This window comes from Nicotiana tomentosiformis, chromosome 12, assembly GCF_000390325.3.
Source record: "Nicotiana tomentosiformis chromosome 12, ASM39032v3, whole genome shotgun sequence".
Lineage (NCBI taxonomy): Eukaryota > Viridiplantae > Streptophyta > Magnoliopsida > Solanales > Solanaceae > Nicotiana > Nicotiana tomentosiformis.
In genome coordinates this window covers 133499909-133518321 of record NC_090823.1, presented here as the reverse complement: position 1 = coordinate 133518321, position 18413 = coordinate 133499909, and positions in this window count along the sequence as shown.

Here is an 18413-nt window from a genome sequence, read left to right as displayed (position 1 = left end):
ATCAATTATAATTGATTCCAAAGATTTATCATGCGCAATTTATGCCGAGGTCGTATGACCCGATCCAACATAAGAATATTTAAACTGTGCACTACCGAGGGTCAAACGACACGAACCATAGATGCATCTATCTACTAACGATGCGTTTGGCCCACTCCACGAAAAGAGAAAATATTTATAACAGCCAATTCAAGATTTATTTAGGAGGAATTTATTTTAAGAAACACAAATTATTAATAACAGTCAAGTGGCCCATTCAAGAATTTAAGTAAGTAAAATTTAGCCTCCTACCATTCCCCTATCAAGTTCCAACATGATTTAAGCAATTAAGTTAACAAGTAGGGTGCAAACATCGTAAATATAGCATGATATGAGTCCTAGATTACCCGGACAATATCAAAATCAATAACTACGTACAGACTCTTGTCACCTCGTGCGTACGTAGTCCCCACAAATAGGAGCACATATTAATCAATTCACCTATGGGGTTAATTCCCTCTTACAAGGTTAGAAAAGAGACTTACCTTGTCTCAAAACTTACTTTCCGGTCCAAGATTTTGCTCTAACCTTCAATCCGGTGCCAAACGGCTCGAAACTAGTCAAATGTTATTTAAAATGATCAATACATGTTTAAAAGTTCATATTCTAACTATTAAAGTGATTACCCCAACCCAAATGTAGGATTCCTAAAATTCACCCCGGGCCCATATGCCTGGTTTCCGAAAAGTTTTGAAAAAAGTTGTTACCCATAAACTCATGAACTCAAATATATGATTTTCACTAAATTCCATAACAAATTTCATGGTTAAATCTCATTTTTATCAAAAATCTAGGTTTTCACCTAAACCCATAATTTTCTATGTACGGACTCTCGTCACCTCGTGCGTACGTAGTCCCCACAATTAGGAGCACATATTAATCAATTCACCTATGGGGTTAATTCCCTCTTACAAGGTTAGAAAAGAGACTTACCTTGTCTCAAAGCCTACTTTCCGGTCCAAGATTGTGCTCAAACCTTCAATTCGGTGCCAAACGACTCGAAACTAGTCAAATGTTATTTAAAATGATCAATACATGTTCAAAAGTTTATATTCTAACTATTAATGTGATTACCCCAACCCCAAATGTAGGATTCCTAAAATTCACCCCCGGGCGCACGTGCCTGGATTCCGAAAATTTTTGAAGAAAGTTGTTACCCATAAACTCATGAACTCAAATATATGATTTTCACTAAATTCCATAACAAATTTCGTGGTTAAATCTCATTTTTATCAAAAACTTAGGTTTTTACCTAAACCCATAATTTTCACTAATTACATGTTATAATCTACCCATAAACTATGTATTTAACTCACGTTGTGTAGAAATTACTTACTTCAAAGTGTTAGGAGAAATCCCCTCTCTAAGAGCTCCAAGAATCGCCCAAACAAATAAAATAAGTGAGCTAAAATGTCTAAGTCCCGCATTAAATTGGGGTCTGCCTCTAGCGAATATCGCACTTGTGATGCCTTGGCTGCATTTGCGGTACCGCACCTGTGGATACGTGGTACGCTTCTGCGGAGGTCTTCAATCCCAGCGAGGGCCGCTTCTGCGGACGGGATCCCACTTCTGCGGCAAGCGTGCCGCTTCTGCGGTTGGGTCTGCTTCTGTGCCCTTCCTCATCGCACCTGAGCGTTCGTGGGTACGCACGAAAATTCGCATCTGCGGTCCATGGCCACATGCTCCAGAACCGCTTCTGTGGTGCAACCCTCGCACTTGCGGCCCAAAGCTCGCAGGTGCGGGCATACCAGAACCGATGCACCAGCAGCTCACAATTTACTCCCAATGCGCCGAAACATATTTAAACTACTCGGAATGACACCAAATTTTGCGTCCAAGTCTTAAATCACTATACATAACTATTCCCGATCTAGGAATCCCATTTGGACCTCGATAATACCAAAACCTACTCCATACCAAATTTAAAGAACTTCAAAACCTTTAAAGAACCAACTTTCACTATTATGCGTCGAAACGCTCCCGGGTCATCCAAAATCCGATTCGAACATACACCCAAGTTTAAAATTATCATACGAACCTATTGGAACCGTCAAATCCCAATTCCGAGGTCGTTTACTCAAAACGTTGATCGAAGTCAAACTTGACATTTTTAACCAACCTTTAGGAACCAAATATTCCGATTTTAACCCGAACCCTTCCACATCCCGAACTAACCATCCGCGCAAGTTATAAAATAGTAAAAGTATGTACGGAGAGTCTTATTTAGGGGAATGGGATTCTAGAAATCAAAAGGACCGGTCAGATCGTTATAGCGTGACTCATAAAACAGGAACATCATATCATGCTAAAACTCAAGGATAAATTGAGGTATCCAACCACGAGCTAAAAAGAATTCCTGAAAAATAGTTGGAATCTCAAGAAACGACTGGGCTTTAAAATTAGATGATGCATTATGGGCATACCGAACAGTATTCAAAACACTAATTGGAACATCCCCATATAGATTAGTCTTTGGAAAAGAGTTACACCCCATGTTTTCATACGTAAAAGTACGCCATAAGTAAATTGATGAAAGCTCGGAAATGGGATATTACATTCTGCATTTTCGTATGTTAAAGTTTCGTCGTAAGTTAATCGACGTAAGTTCGAGAATAAGATTATTTTGAGATTATAAGCATTATGCTACTTCGAACAAGTGATGATTAAATTCATGAAGGTGAGAGGGTAAGAAAATCGAAAAAAATAAATTTCGTCGAAATTTGACATTTTGAGATAAAATACGGTCTAAGCTACAATACCCGGTATTTATGGACTAGTTCCATACAAGGTACCATATGACCATGATAGTAAGGTGTATAAAGTGTGTTTAAAATGAGTAGTATTTTAAAGTAATTTGAGATAATTCTTAATTATGTGAGTAATTGGTTAATTATTGAGTAATTGGAGATTACCTAGTTAATTAAGGAGTTGTTGGGTGATTAATTAAAGAATTGGGATAAGACTTAACCCCTCCCAACGTGGCAGCACCCCCCTTTTCCCCATTTATGACTCTTAAAAGAGATTGAAAGGTGGCACACTTGAAAAAGGTTATGTGATACCAAGCCTTGAAATGTGGGGCCCACACCCATTAAAGCATAAGGCCTCTCTAATTCAAAGATAGGTGCTTATATTAAAAATGGTAGGCAATTTAGTATCGTGACATTCTTCTTCAACAAGAATTCAAGCTAAAATTCAAGAATTCAAGCAAAAATTCCTTAAGTATCTTGGCAACGTAATTCACTTCAAGAAAAGTCATGAAAGATTTTGACCAAATTCATTTAATAAAGATATCATACGGATCTTCTATGGAAAATTGCTTCAACAAAATTCATACGAGATTACGTAATGTAATAACAATGGGATTTGCAATTCTAGAGAAAACGGTATAATTTTTCTCTTGAACATCATACAGTTTTTTCCCTACTTCGATCCGGCATTACGTGTTTTCGCAAAAGACATGTGTTAGAGGGAGCATCAAGAGGATCGGTCGAGGTATGTTAAGGCTATCCCTTCTTTCTTTTTGGGAATGATCCAAATAAAATGAGCAAAATACGCAACTTTCATAAATGACTCTATTCATAGAAGTACTAGGGGTGTCTATATTCTTGATTCCCCATGTGTCTTATTATTCTATCATCTGTTCATGGGTCTCAGAAAATATGTAAGTTGATAAAGTTTATTTCATGACATTAATCAAAGGCATAATGGTTTTATGATATTCTGAAAGATTTTATTGACGTACTTCTCATGCATTGCATTCATTTATACATGTACATTGACCCATGACCAGATGGCGTTATATACGCGTGTATATATATATATATATATATATATATATATATATATATATATGTATATGGGATATGGGAAAAGGTTACGGCATTATATACGCACCACCATCTGATCAGCTGGTACATGTTGATGATTTGCCCACAGTGGCCGAGATGATATGATGGGATGCCCTCAGAGGCTTGATGATATTATGTACGTATATACTTATGCATGGTATGACATTTATACGCATATGAATAACATTGTAAATATTATTGATTCACAGAGTTATTCAGGATTATATGTTGAGTCTTTTACTCCATGTTTCTCATGCCAATTATTTACTGATTTTTATTCCTTACATACTCGATATATTATTTGTACTGATGTCCCTTTTGCCTAGGGACACTGCGTTTCATGCCCGCAAGTCCCGATAGACAGGTCGAGAGTCCTCCAAGTAGGCTATCAGTTTAGCAGAAGATGTTGGTGCACTTTATTTGCTCCGGAGTTGCCTATTTGGTCAGTATGTATTGGACACATATGGATTGGTATGTCGGGGCCATATCCCAGCCTTATGACATTTATTTACTCTTAGAGGCTTGTAGACATATGTCATATACGTGAAAGATTGTATGGCCTTGTCGGCCTATGTTCAGTATACATGTGATCATTTTGGCCTTATACTATATGTCATATGTATAAGTGTTTATTACATGTTGGGTCGTCCTACGACGAGTGTTCCCTCATGTTTCATTCTAGATATTTCATGACAATGTTTTGACCCATTTACCAATGATAGTACGATAAGAAAGATATGTTACGTTGGTACTCGGTTGAGTAAGGTGTCGGGGGCCCGTCGTGGCCCATCGGTTTGGGTCGTGACAAAAAATTTGCCATTTGCCCCTTGAATTAGAACACAAAGCTTAATGGGCATTAAAAGCACTGGATTTTGATCTGACCTCCGCTGGTAAAAGCAGATTTTTTCAAGTGAATGAATTGGAAGAACTGAGATTAGTAGCTTATGAAAAAGCAAGAATTTTTAAAGAAAAAAAAACTTGGCATGACAATTTGATTCGACAGAAAAGTTTTCAAGTTGGAGATCAGATACTTCTTTACAATAGCCGACTTAGGCTATTCCCAGAAAAGTTAAAATCGAGGTGGATATGTCCTTACAATGTTACATATGTAACTCCATATGGTACAATTGAAATTCATCAGAATAATGGAGGAGACAAGTTTAAGGTAAATGGTCACATACTAAAAATGTACTTTGGAGGACATTTCGAGCAAAATTCGTCGGTCACGCTTGATAGACTGATGAATCTCAAAATTAATAAGTCGAGCTGACGATGTTAAACTCAGAACTATGATACTCTACCCGTTTCCATTTAGGGGGTGAAGCAATGGAACCTCATAAGTCTGATATAGATTTAGGTAATCTCATGAAGGCCTTTACAAAAACAGCGTCACCTACACAAGAGTAACTCCATGGTGATCGGTATGCCTAAGTAACTGGGTGGTTAGCCATTTAATAATTCAAATCGAATGTTGACACAGGTAAATTTTCTGGTTATATTCATGACAACACTTTATGACTGTTAAAGTGTTAAATTAATTCAGTCTATTACACATAGAATATGTGTGGTCACAGTTTCTTTCAAGCTTTCTTCAGTGATTGTAAATTTGAAAGTTAAAAAGATTTTATTTTATTTATATGTATACATTCTTAATTTCAGCCTAAAAAAATATAAAAAAAGAGTTTTTAATATATTTATATATGCACAACTAATTTTCTTTAGTTTATAAGCATCCTTTATTTGTAATTACTGCTCTTGTACGATTTTAAAGTGTTAAGATAAACTTTTACATACCTTCGAACATAATATTTTTTATTTATGCCATCTAACTTTCAAGTTTGTGGTTTTTGTTTTTATGAAGACAAAGGATGAGTATCTCCAAATATGAGAAATTGTTGAAATTGAGAAGTATTATGATCACAAACAAGTAGAATCAATATAATTTAGCTAGAATTTGCCCCAAATATCTATCGAGGTGAAATTTCAGACAACTCTGACTTTTAAAAATTAGGCTTTCTTTATTTCACTTTTTAGCCTCTTTATTCCGTAAAGAAAAAAAAGTGTACACATATATCCTTTTAGCACCCAAATTTGAGCCTTCAATTTCATTGATTCACCATCAACAAAAAAAAAAGTAAGAAAGAACATAAAAGTAATATTATTTTTTGGTAAATAAAGAAATTTTATTACCAAGTTGTAAAACTGTACAACACAAAACTAAACTGGCTATCTGGAAGATTGGACAAAACACCAATTCCCAGTAAGCTACTCAACTACTAACAACCAAATTCAGCTAATACAAAGAATACCAGTTCAACGCTCTTAGCCTATTCTCAAATTTGCATTTTCTACTTCCTCTACAAAAAATATCCTGCACCAGGAGTCTAATTATGACATCCACAGTTCTCCTCTTGTTCTGAAAGATTCTAAAATTTCTTTCTTGCCAAATATAATATACGCACCCAGCAAATGTCATTCCAAACACTTTAGCAGTAGGGTTGTTGCTTCTCATCTCAGTGTTTGTCCATTCTATTTCCTCTTGCCACAACTTCAGTTGTCTATGAATGCCTTGCCACTTCAATATTCTACTCTAGATTTCCTTATAAAAATCGCATTCAAAGAACAGATGGTCAATACATTCTTGTTCTCTGCTACATAGCATGCAAGTCTGGTCAATTGTTATCCCCTATTTTGCTAGTCTTTCCTTTGTACTTATCCTGCCCTGTATAGCCAGGTTCAGGATAAATAACCATCTAGGCACAACAAAGTTGTTACACATTAGTTTCCTCCATGGTACTTTAGTAAATTCCCCTCTCATTGCCTGATAAGTTTTCTTTATAGAGAAAATCTTCATTTAAGTTACATCAACGATCCTTATTCCAGCCGAATCTAAGTACTTTTTAGCTTTAGGGATCTTATTCAGAATCCATGAGGCCTTCTTTGTCTCTACTTCCCATATTTGCCTTCCCTTTACATAATAAATGTGAACCCATCTCACTCACAGTTTGTCCATCTTAGTGCATAAGTTCCACAAGAGTTTACAGATTGCTGCCTTATTCCATGTTTCAATGTGGAAAACATTAAAGCCGCCAGCTGATATGGGCCAACATATTTTTTCCCCAGGATATAGGTGCTTTCTTTGTCAATTCCACCCCACCAGACCATAAGAACATTGTACATGTTGCCTCAATCAGATGTACAATCTTCTTTGGGAGAACAAAAACTTGTGACCAGAACACTTGAATTGAGAATAGGACATTTTTTATCAGCTGCAACCTCCCAACATAAGAGAGAAACTTTGAAGTCTAAGAGGTTATTTTTCCCAGCATCTTTTCTACTAACGGGTAGCATTGCACCACAAAGAGTCTTTTAGAGTTCAATGGCACCCTAAGGTAATAGGTAGTTCTCCTTTTGCGAACCCCAATATCTTAATAATCTCTTCTTGTACCATAGTATCAACCGCCCCCAAAAATATAGAGCTCTTTTCACTGTTTGCCTCCAGACCAGAGCAATTAGAAAAATTTAAGAAGCAATCAAATAATAGTTGTACTGATATTGCATCTCCTCTACTGAATAACAATAGGTCATCAGCAAAATCCAGCTGAATTATCTGCAATTTATAACACTTTGGGTGGTAGTTGAAATTAGGATTATGCCTCAAAGTTCTCAATTGTCTATTCAAGTACTCCATTACAAGCACAAAAATGAATGGAGATAAAGGATCTCCTTGTCTCAAGCCTTTCTTTGCCGGAAAAGGAGGATTGGGCTTCCCATTTATCAATATAGAATAAGAAACACTGCTCACACAAGTCATTATCCAATTAACAAATTTGACCGAGAAGTTTAGGCTGACTAGAATTTGATTTAAGAAAGAAAGTTCCACATAATCATAGGCTTTCTGCATGTCAACTTTAAGCATAAAAGTAATATTCTTACTCTTTCTAGCTATCTATAATTGAGTGGAAATGGTTATAAAAAAAGGATGAAGAATTATGAAAAAAATATATGAAAAAATGGACGTTCTGAAGAAATGTGCTTCATGTATATATGAATGTCTCATACAAAAAAAGGTGAACAATAATTTGTATATTATTGTTGTCACGACCCGAAATTCCCACCTTCAGAATCGTGATGGCGCCTAACATTTCACTTGCTAGGCAAGCCAACGTTAGAATAATTTTAATAATTTTTAACAATTCATCTTAATTAAATAGTAATAAAATCAATAACTGGAATAATATCTAAATTTAGGTGAACAAATCAAAATAAATACGATGTTTAAATATCATCCCAGAACTGGAATCACAAGTGCACGAGCTTCTAGAATAATACAAACAAGGGTCTGAATAAAAATAAAGTTGTCTGAAAGAAAGCACACATCTAAGATAAAGTAGAAGAGAACTTCAGAGCTGCGAAGGTTGTGCAGCTATACCTGAAGTCTCCTATGATAGTTGAATCCAAGAAAATCTACAGTATGCCATTGGAACCAACTCCGATATCTGCACAAGAAGTGTAGAGTGTAGTAGAGTACAACCGACCCCATGTACTCTGTAAGTGCAAAGCCTAACCCCGACGACGTAGTGACGAGGCTAAGGAAGGTCGCTTATATTAACCTTTACGCAATAATAATAATAATAACAGGATCCATTTTTACTCAATTAATTTCCGTTGCGGCGTGCAACCCGCTCCAACAATATAAATTTAGAATAAAATATGTTGCGGCATGCAACCCGATCCAATAATATAATCTTTCAATTAAACTCCGTTGCGGCGTGTAACCCGCTCTAATAATATAATTTAATAACTCTTAAATATAAAAATACTCCAGTAAATACCACATTCAATAAGAATTTATTAGACAACAAGGCATACAATGATTATGATTTATTTAGGAAATAAGTAATGACAACTAGCAATTTATTGTGGAAATCAGGGAGAAAATAGGCAATTTAATATTTAATATGCTAAATGTCAAGTAGCAATTAAGACACATAAGTCAAATAAGCATGTAGCAATTATAACATGAATTCAAGACATAATATTGGACAAGGAATATGAGAGAAATAATTAATATAATAAGTAATTCATGATTTAAAATAATTTATGATTTTTAGATAAATATGCAAACAGTCACTTTGACAACGTATAGGCACTCGTCACCTCGCCTATACGTCGTTACACATGAAATTCACGTAACAAATAATACAATGATTCTATTCACTCAAGTCAAGGTTAACCACGTCACTTACCTTGTTTTGAAATTTCAAGTGATCACTCGACCACATTTTTTTTCTTTTGAATTAATCTCCAAACCAATCAAACCTATCAAATTATTGGTCAACAATTTAATTGGAGCTTTAGAAATTATTCACAATTCAAAAGAGATAATTTAAGTCATTTTCGGAAAAAGCAACCAAAAGTCAATGTGGGCCCACTTTTCGGAATCCGACAAAAAATTATGAAATCCGGATACCTGTTCCAATACGAGTTCAACCATATCAAAATTACCGGATTCCGACATCGGATTGTCTTTCAAATCCTAAATTTTTATTTTTGGAAAGTTTTACAAAAATTCCAATTTCTTCCATCTAAATCCAAAATAAACGATGAATATAAACATGGATTTATGAAATATAATAACTTTCAGGTATAGAACACTTACCCAAGTCGAAATCATGAAAAACCCTTTGGAATCGCCCAAATCTGAGACTCAAAACTCAAAATTGAGTAAAAATGGCTAACACCTGATTTTTAAACATTCTGTCCAGCATTTTCGCATCTACGGACATTATTTTCGCATTTGCGAGAAAAATATCTCATTTGCAAAATGGGTTGCTAGGCAAAATTCCGCATCTGCGGACTTCAATGTCGCACTTGCAACATCGCAGAAGCGTTTCAGCCTTCGCAGAAGCGGTCGCGCATATGCGCCTCATTTCTCCGTAGAAACGAAGGAGCTCCCCAAGGCCTAAGTCGAAGAAGCGACACTGCCTCCACAGAAGCGATCACGCACTTGCGGCCTAAGTTGCGCAGGTGCGACACACCAGAACCAGACCTGCAAATTCTTACCAAAATGGTCCGAAACACGTATGAAACTTATCCGAGCCACTCGAGACCTCGTCCAATTATGCGAACCAGTCCCGTAATATAACGCAGACTTACTAGAGGTCTCAAATCACGTCAAATAACATTAAAATTATAATTCACACCTCGATTCGGACTTATGAGTTTATGGAATTTTCACTTTACAAAACTCGTGCCGAAACGTATTAAATGAATTCGAATAATTTTAAATTTGGCACACAAGTCATAAATGATATAACGGAACTATTTCAACTTTCGAAATCAAAATCCTAGCTCGATATCAATAAAAGTCAAGAAGTAGAAGATCTATGCTAGTGTCAAGACTCCCAATAGTAACCTGACGAGTCCAATGCGTATAAGATTTTGGTACTCGTACTCTGTCAAATTCTAGTATAGTTTATGATATCGTCCCATAGAGATTGGAGAATCTAGCTACAAACTTATAATATTATTACTACTATTTGAGAGAATCAAATTGATGAAGTTTTGTTTGTTGAAAATTTAAATTGCGTAAGTTGAAACAAAATAACTTTCGGAAGATTTATATTTAAAAAGAATTGGGAATCATTGAATTCACTCGATAACATGATAATAATAAAATCTTAGCTTCTACATGTATTTCTCTTAGGAATGGTTGCTTATTTCTAAAATAATTATATTTTGCTCACTAAGAAATAATCAATTAATAACACTCCGCGAGGTTATGTAAATTATTTTATATATGACTCGTGACGACTAAACTGAAATAATTTTCTTGCCTGAATTGTGCTAATAGATAGCAAAAATCTCTTGCGATTACTTTGTACTAAAAATCAATAATCTTGCGAACTATAACTCCTCAGTGAGAATTAGAATGGAAGTAAGCAAGATTACAGACTTGGAATGACAGCTTAATAAGAATTACTCACTCTATTATTTTACCCAATAGTTATCATGTATTAATTTTTCTTAGTAAGAATTACAAAATTGACAACTTTGGAGAATAAATAGATAGAAGTGATAATAATTAATTAAAGCTAATATTCCAGCACAATATAGAAATATAAGTAGAAAATTTCAGGTCAAGCATGTAGTAAAATTGAGATTAATATTATAACGATATCGAACTTTATCAATTATCCCAACAAAAGAGATTACTCCATTATAGAGTATTTAAATCTCACAAAGAAAGAAATTCTTAAAATACTATCAACATTCTTAGAAAATTCAAAAACTACAAGAGGAAAGTGAAATAGATAAAGAAAGAAGCAAAGACCAAAGCTAGAGAAAAAGTTGCTAATTAGGCACATATGATCTCTCTCCTTCAAAACAAATATGATATACTATTTATAGAAATCAAATCCCATAAGATGCCATGTTGCCTCACGCTTCTTTTGCCATGATGCCTCGTGCTTCTTTTGCCATGATGCCTCGTGATCTCTTTTTTATTTTCTTTATTTACTTTATCATGATATTTTTATTTCCTGCAAAATACTATTAGAAAATACAGAGAATTGACAACTTTTATATATATATATATATATATATATATATATATATATATATATATATATATATATATATATATATATTTATTTATTTTTAAGTATATACAACAACAACGACCCAGTGAGATCCCACTAGTGGGGTCTGGGGAGGGTAGTATGTACGCAGACCTTACCCCTACCCCGAGGGAGTAGAGAGACTGTTTTTGAAAGATTCTCGGCTCAAGAAGACGAAAAGAGACAATATCAGTATCACCAATAGAAACCATAGGAAAAATAACATCATGAAAATGAGAAAGTAGATGCAAAACAAACGCGATAGACAATACATAGACCCGACACTATGAAAAACAAAAGCGTAGTAAGACATAACCTTGCCACTAGTTGACATCGACAAAAACCCTACCAGACTAGCCTCACAAAGGAATGAAGTGAGGGAGACTCAACTATGTACCTCCTAACCTACAACTCTAATACTCGACCTCCACAACTTCCTATTTTTAAGTATATAATATATGAATATTTTATAATCATCAAACTCTCCCGCACTTGAATCCTTGCTCATCCTCGAGGCAGTAATTGTATTAATAATTGTTATTTCTTGTAGAGTAGAAAAGTAAAAAAAATAAAATTTCACACAAAATTCAAAACTTATAAGTTTTTCAACTCTCCAAATCTATACCTTGTTTCTGCTTCTGCTTTTGTTTTCCAAAAACTTTCAACTCCTCTTTTGATGAACCTTTTGAGATTGATAACATTATGATCACAATTTCGAGTTTCTCAAATTTTTGTCCATAAACTTATCCTTCATGTCAGTCTCCACTAATGTAGAATCAATACTAATTTCTAAAATTATTTTAGGACTTTTTCAGGCTTGTAATGATAGGCTTAATGCTGGTAAGGTAAAAGGATATATTTGTAGTGACTTTGTTCCATCCAGCTTTATTATGAGGGCCGATTATTTTACTAAAGTAACTATGTACAACTCAACACAAAGAAATTAACTCTAGATATTGGGCTAAAGGTCCTGGTCTCCAATTCCATAATTAATAACACTTAAGTCACCATTTCTCTCAATAGATTCCTTAAATTCAAGCTTCTTGAACCAAGGATTTATTCTACAGATATATACACCTTGTTTTCCTCTTTCTCTTTTTTTAGGAGTGAAATAGAACATTTACTCCGCAAATATTCCTTCATCGCTTGCTTTAATGATTATTTTTGCTCAACTATAGCCGGAAGGAGTAGTATCGATCTTTTTGTAGGATAAACCAATATGGTGTATCAATAAAAATTGATTTATCCCCCCTCCCCCCCCCCCCCCCACGTTTGGCTCAAAGTTGGGTGCTAAAAGGGAAAATATAAATATTTGTAGTTAAAAATAGATATGCTAATAAGTGTATCAAATGAAGCCTAATTTTATTCTAAAAATAGTATTGTCTAGAATTTCGCCTTGATAGACATTTGGGGCAAGTTCTAGCAGAAATTTATTGATTCTACCTGTTGAGATCATAATGATTCTCAATTCCAACAATTTCTCAAATTTGGAGATACTCATTCTTGCCTTCACAAAAATAAAATCACAAACTTGGAAGTTATATGGCATAAATGAAAAAAATTATGTTTGAAAATATGCAAACATTTACTTTAAAACTTTAATATTGTACAAGAACAACAATTAAGAATAAAATAAAAGATGGATATATATATATAAAGAGAGAGAAGAAAAAACTTGAAAGAGTGTGTGACTACACATGTTTTCATATGTAATAGACCGACTAATTTAAGACCATATCAGTCATTTGGTCCTGGTTTAAATATAAACCAACATTTGAATTGATTCATTAAATGGTTAATCAACCAGTTACTTAGGCATACCGATCACCATGGAGTTACTCCTATACATGTGACTCTGTTTTGGTAGAGGCCTTCATGAAATATTCTGGTTGTACAGTAACCTGGATATTGACCAGATTAATTAATTAAGCATTTAATTACCCAAATCTATGTCGGGATTATGAGTCTCCATTGCTTCTCCCTCAATGGCTACGGGTCTTGTATCTTAGTTCTGAGTTTAACGTCGTCAGCTCGACTTATTAATTGCATAATTCATCAGTCTATCAAAGTAACCGATGGATGTTGTTCAAAGTGTCCTCCAAAATACAATTGTAGCCTGTGACCATTTACCTTAAACTTGTCTCCTCTATTTTTCTGAATTTCAATTGTCCCGTATGGAGTAACACTTATAACATTATAAGGACCTATCCACCTGGATTTTAATTTTCCTGGGAATAACCTGAGTCGGCAAGTGTAAAGAAGTACCTGATCTCCAATTTTGAAACTCTTTGGTCGGATCAACTTGTCATGCCATATTTTTGTTTTTTCTTTGAAAATTTTAGCATTTTCATAGGCTCCCAATCTCAGTTCTTCCAATTCATTAACTTGAATAAATCGCATTTTACCAGCGGAGGTTAAATCAAAGTTCAGTGCTTTCAATGCCCAAAAAGCTCTGTGTTCTAATTCTACGGGCAAATGACAAGCTTTTTTAAAGACTAATCTATATGGAGATGTTTCAATTGGCGTTTTGAAAGCCTTCGGTACGCCCATAATGTATCATCTAATTTTAAAGCCCAGTCTTTTCTTGAGATTCCAACCGTTTTTTCAAGAATTCTTTTTAACTCGCGGTTGGAAACCTCAACTTGTTCTTGAGTTTGAGCATGATATGGTGCTCCTATTTCGTGAGTCACATTATATTTTGACAGTAAAGCAGAAAATTGCCTATTGATGAAATGAGTTCCTTGGTCACTAATAATGACTCGCGGTATGCCAAATCTGGTAAAAATATTTTTTCTAAGAAAATTGCACACTGTACGAGCATCATTATTTCTTGTGGGGATGGCTTCAACCCATCTTGACACGTAATACACAGCCACAAGGATATATTCAAAAGAGTGAGAAGAAGGAAAAGGACCCATAAAATCTATTCCTCAAACATCAAATATTTCACACACATGTACTGATTGTAATGGTATCTCATCTCTCTTGGTGATATTACATGTTCTCTGACACCTGTCACATTGTGCTACATATGATCGGGCATCTTTAAAGAGTGTGGGCCAGAAGAATCCGGTTTCTAAAACTTTAAAAGCCATTCGATTTGCTGCATAATATCCTCCAATTGCTCCATCATGACAGTGATATAGAATTTTATTCATCTCTTCTTCAGGTACACACCTTCTAATGATATTATCTGCACAATATTTAAATAAGTAAGGTTCATCCCACAGATAATACTTTGCATCAAATATAAGCTTTTTTATTTGCTGGTAAGAGAAATCTTGCGGTATCCACTTTCCAACCAAGTAGTTTGCGATATCTACAAACCAGGGTGGTTGAGTCACAATTGTGTCAACTGAAAAAATATGTTCATCATGAAATTCTTCTTTTATCTCATTAAACTCAATGGGAGGGTTTTCTAATCTAGACAAATGGTCAGCTACTTGGTTCTCTGTCCCTTTTTTGTCCTTTATCTCAAGGTCAAATTCTTGCAGAAGTAAAATCCATCTTAATAATCTAGGCCGGGCATATTTCTTAGCTAAGAGGTATTTTAAAGCTGCATGATCAGTAAAACCAGTAACCTTGGTTCCTATCAAATAGGAGCGAAACTTATCAAAAGCAAACACTACTGCTAGTAACTCTTTTTCTGTCGTGGCATAATTCACTTGAGTCTCACTCAATGTCCTACTAGCATAGTACATGGGGTGGAAAACCTTATCCTTTCTTTGGCCTAAAATAGCTCCAACTGATGTATCACTAGCATCACACATGACCTCAAAAGGTTGGTTCCAATTAGGGGACACAACTACAGGTGCAGTTGATAACTTTTTCTTAAGGGCTTCAAACTCCTTCACACAGTCACCTGAAAAATCAACTTAACGTCTTTAATCAAGAGGTTAGTCAGCGGTTTTGAAATCTTTGAGAAATCTTTTATGAATCGTCTATAAAAACCCGCATGACCTAGAAAGGTTCTAATGCCTTTCATAGTTGTGTGAGGGGGTAATCCTGCTATAAGATTAATTTTAGCCTTATTAACTTCTATCTCTTTAGCAACGATTTTATATCCTAAAAGAATTCCTTCTGTAAAAATAAAATGACAATTTTCCCAATTAAGAACTAAGTTTGTTTCTTCACATATTTTAAGAACTAAGGTCAAGTGGTTAAGACAATCCTTATATGTTTTTCCAAAGAGTGTAAAATCATCCATAAAAATTTTAAGAAATTTGTCAGTCATGTCAGCAAAAATTGCCGACATGCAATGCTGAAATGTAGCAGGGGCATTGCACAGACCAAATGGCATTCTCCTATAGGCATATGTTCCATGAGAAGGTAGTCTTATCTTGATCTTCTGGTGCAATTAGTATCTGATTATTATAATAACCCGGCCGGTCGTTTTGAGAATAATAGCCCCGATCCCCTGTTTACTGCTTTCCCCGTATCTTTTTCTGCTTATGTGACTTGTCGGGAGGTTGTTGTTGTGGGTTCGGATGGGACATTTAGTCCATAAAACGGAAGCTTAAGTCTTAAGATTTTGATCGAAGTTGGAACTGTGTAAATGCGACTCTGGAATGGAGTTTCGTCGGTTCTGTTAGCTCCGTTGGGTGATTTTGGACTTAGGAGCGTGTCCGGAATGTGAAATAGAGGTCTGTAGCTAAATTAGGCTTAAAATGGCGAAAGTTGAATTTTTGGAAAGTTTAACCGGTAGTAGACTTTTTGAAATCAGGGTCGGATTCCAATTCCGGAAGTTGGAATAGGTTCGTAATGTCGAATATGACTTCTGTGCAAAATTTGAGGTCAATCAGACGTGATTTGATAGGTTTCGGCATCAGTTGTAGAAATATAAAGTTTCAAGTTCATTAAGTTTGAATCGGAGGGTGATTCGTATTTTTAGCGTTGTTTGATGTGATTTGAGGGCCCGACTAAGTTCGTATGGTATTTTAGGACTTGTTGGTATATTTGGTTGAGGTTCCTGGGGCCTCGAGTGAGTTTCGTATGCTTAATGGATCGAAATTTGGACTTGTGTAATTACTGAAGCTTTCAAGCTTCTGGTGTAATCGCACCTGCGGTGGGGTGGCCGCAGGTGCGGACATGCACGTGTGAGAGGCCAAGCGCAGAAGTGGGATTGAGGAGATGGCCGGGGGTCGTAGGTGTGAGGGAATTTCCATATCTGCGAGCCCGCAAATGCGCTTGAAGTTTCGCAGATGCGGAGAGTGAGTTGGAAGGGGAGACAGCAGAAGCGGACCACTGTCCGCATGTGCAACCACCTGATCACAGAAGCAATCCCAGTCACTTTGAGCCATTTCAGCACCTGCAATGGAAATTCCGCAGGTGCGGTATCGCAGGTGCGGCTGGTGGTCCGCAGGTGCAAGATCGTTGGGCAGAAAAGAGGAAATTTCGAGGGTTTGGTCTCATTTCCAATTTTGGGACTTTGAAATCTCGGATTGGGCGATTATTTGAGGGATTTTCAGAAAAAGCTTTTGGGTAACGATTCTTAAATCCTTTATAGTTATATTCCACTAATCTCTGGTTGATTTCATCATTTAATTTCGGATTTGGGTTGAAATTTTGGGAAAAATGGGAAGAAGTTCTTCAACGGAATATCAAATGAAAGTATTGGTTGAGGCTTATTATACCCACTAACTTGAGAGTGTGGAAAGAATTCAAGAAAAGTCCAACTTCGAGGAAGAAAGTGAGCTTTATTTCAAGGAATTAAGAATTGAACATCTTCTAACGGACTCCATGATCGCTGGTGATGCCATGAAAAAATTGGAATTAGAGTCAACCGGTTTAGTTGAAAAGATGGTTGAAAATAACTCTAGTTCAGGAGAAAAGGAGGATGTCAAAATCCGGAAAAAGTTGCATGTGGGGAGGCAATTATCTCATTCCAAGCACTTTTCAACTTTGGACTTGTATGGTGATATGGGAATCGAACCATGTGAATCCATGTGGGAGTGCAAAGAAGAAATACAAGAGTCATACATCTTGCAATTTGAAAATTCAAGAACGCACAATGAGATGCCTCAAAAGAAAGCCAAGAAATGCAAAACGAGAAAATTAAAGTTTGGCTTGATTATCTACTTACCACCCCTACCGCTCGTGGTCATAAGCTTGATTCCAAGTTAGGTGCCCAATTTATATCTTCCAAGTGGAGAGAAAAGTGGTAAAGTTAATTCACGTCGTGCCGCGACGTTAAATCGGGTGCTCGTTGAGAGGTAACCCAATTTGTAGTTTATTTTAGCTTAACTAGAATTTTCTCTTTGTTTTTAGTCACCAACAAGTTTTAGTTAAGTCTTGGTGTTTGAACAGGTAATGGAGTACGTTGGGAAGTCATTGTGCTTGGAGTCGGGAACAACAAGGAATAAAAATCACATGAGTACGCTACAAACATCGTTGCGTACCTCGTATTGCCCAACCCAATGCACAACGGACATGGAAGTATAGTTCGCGTTGCCAATCCTCCACCTCAAACCAGACCTCGCGTCGCCAGCCTTCCAACGCGATGTATACCTCGGGTCACGAGGGATGTAATGAGGCCCACCTCGTGGCAAACCTCGCGTCACCTACTCTCACTCTCGATGTATTACTCACGGCGCCAGGTAAGCTTTACGTTTAATTTCTTTTCCTTTGTTTACTTTTAACTTCTTTCTATTAAAACACCACACAAACACACACACACCTTAGTTAAAACATAACACTGCCATCCTATTTTCCGCTCTCTCTCACACACAAGCACCATTGAAGACATTCATTCATCCACTCATTCTCTCAATAGCAACATTAATTGAAGAGCAAATCCCCCTCCTAAGCATCTAAGGTATGTTTCTAACTCTTTTCTTTGTCAAAAATTCGAATTGAGTTAAGTAATGCAATTTCACAACTTTTGGGTATATCTTCATAGCAACAA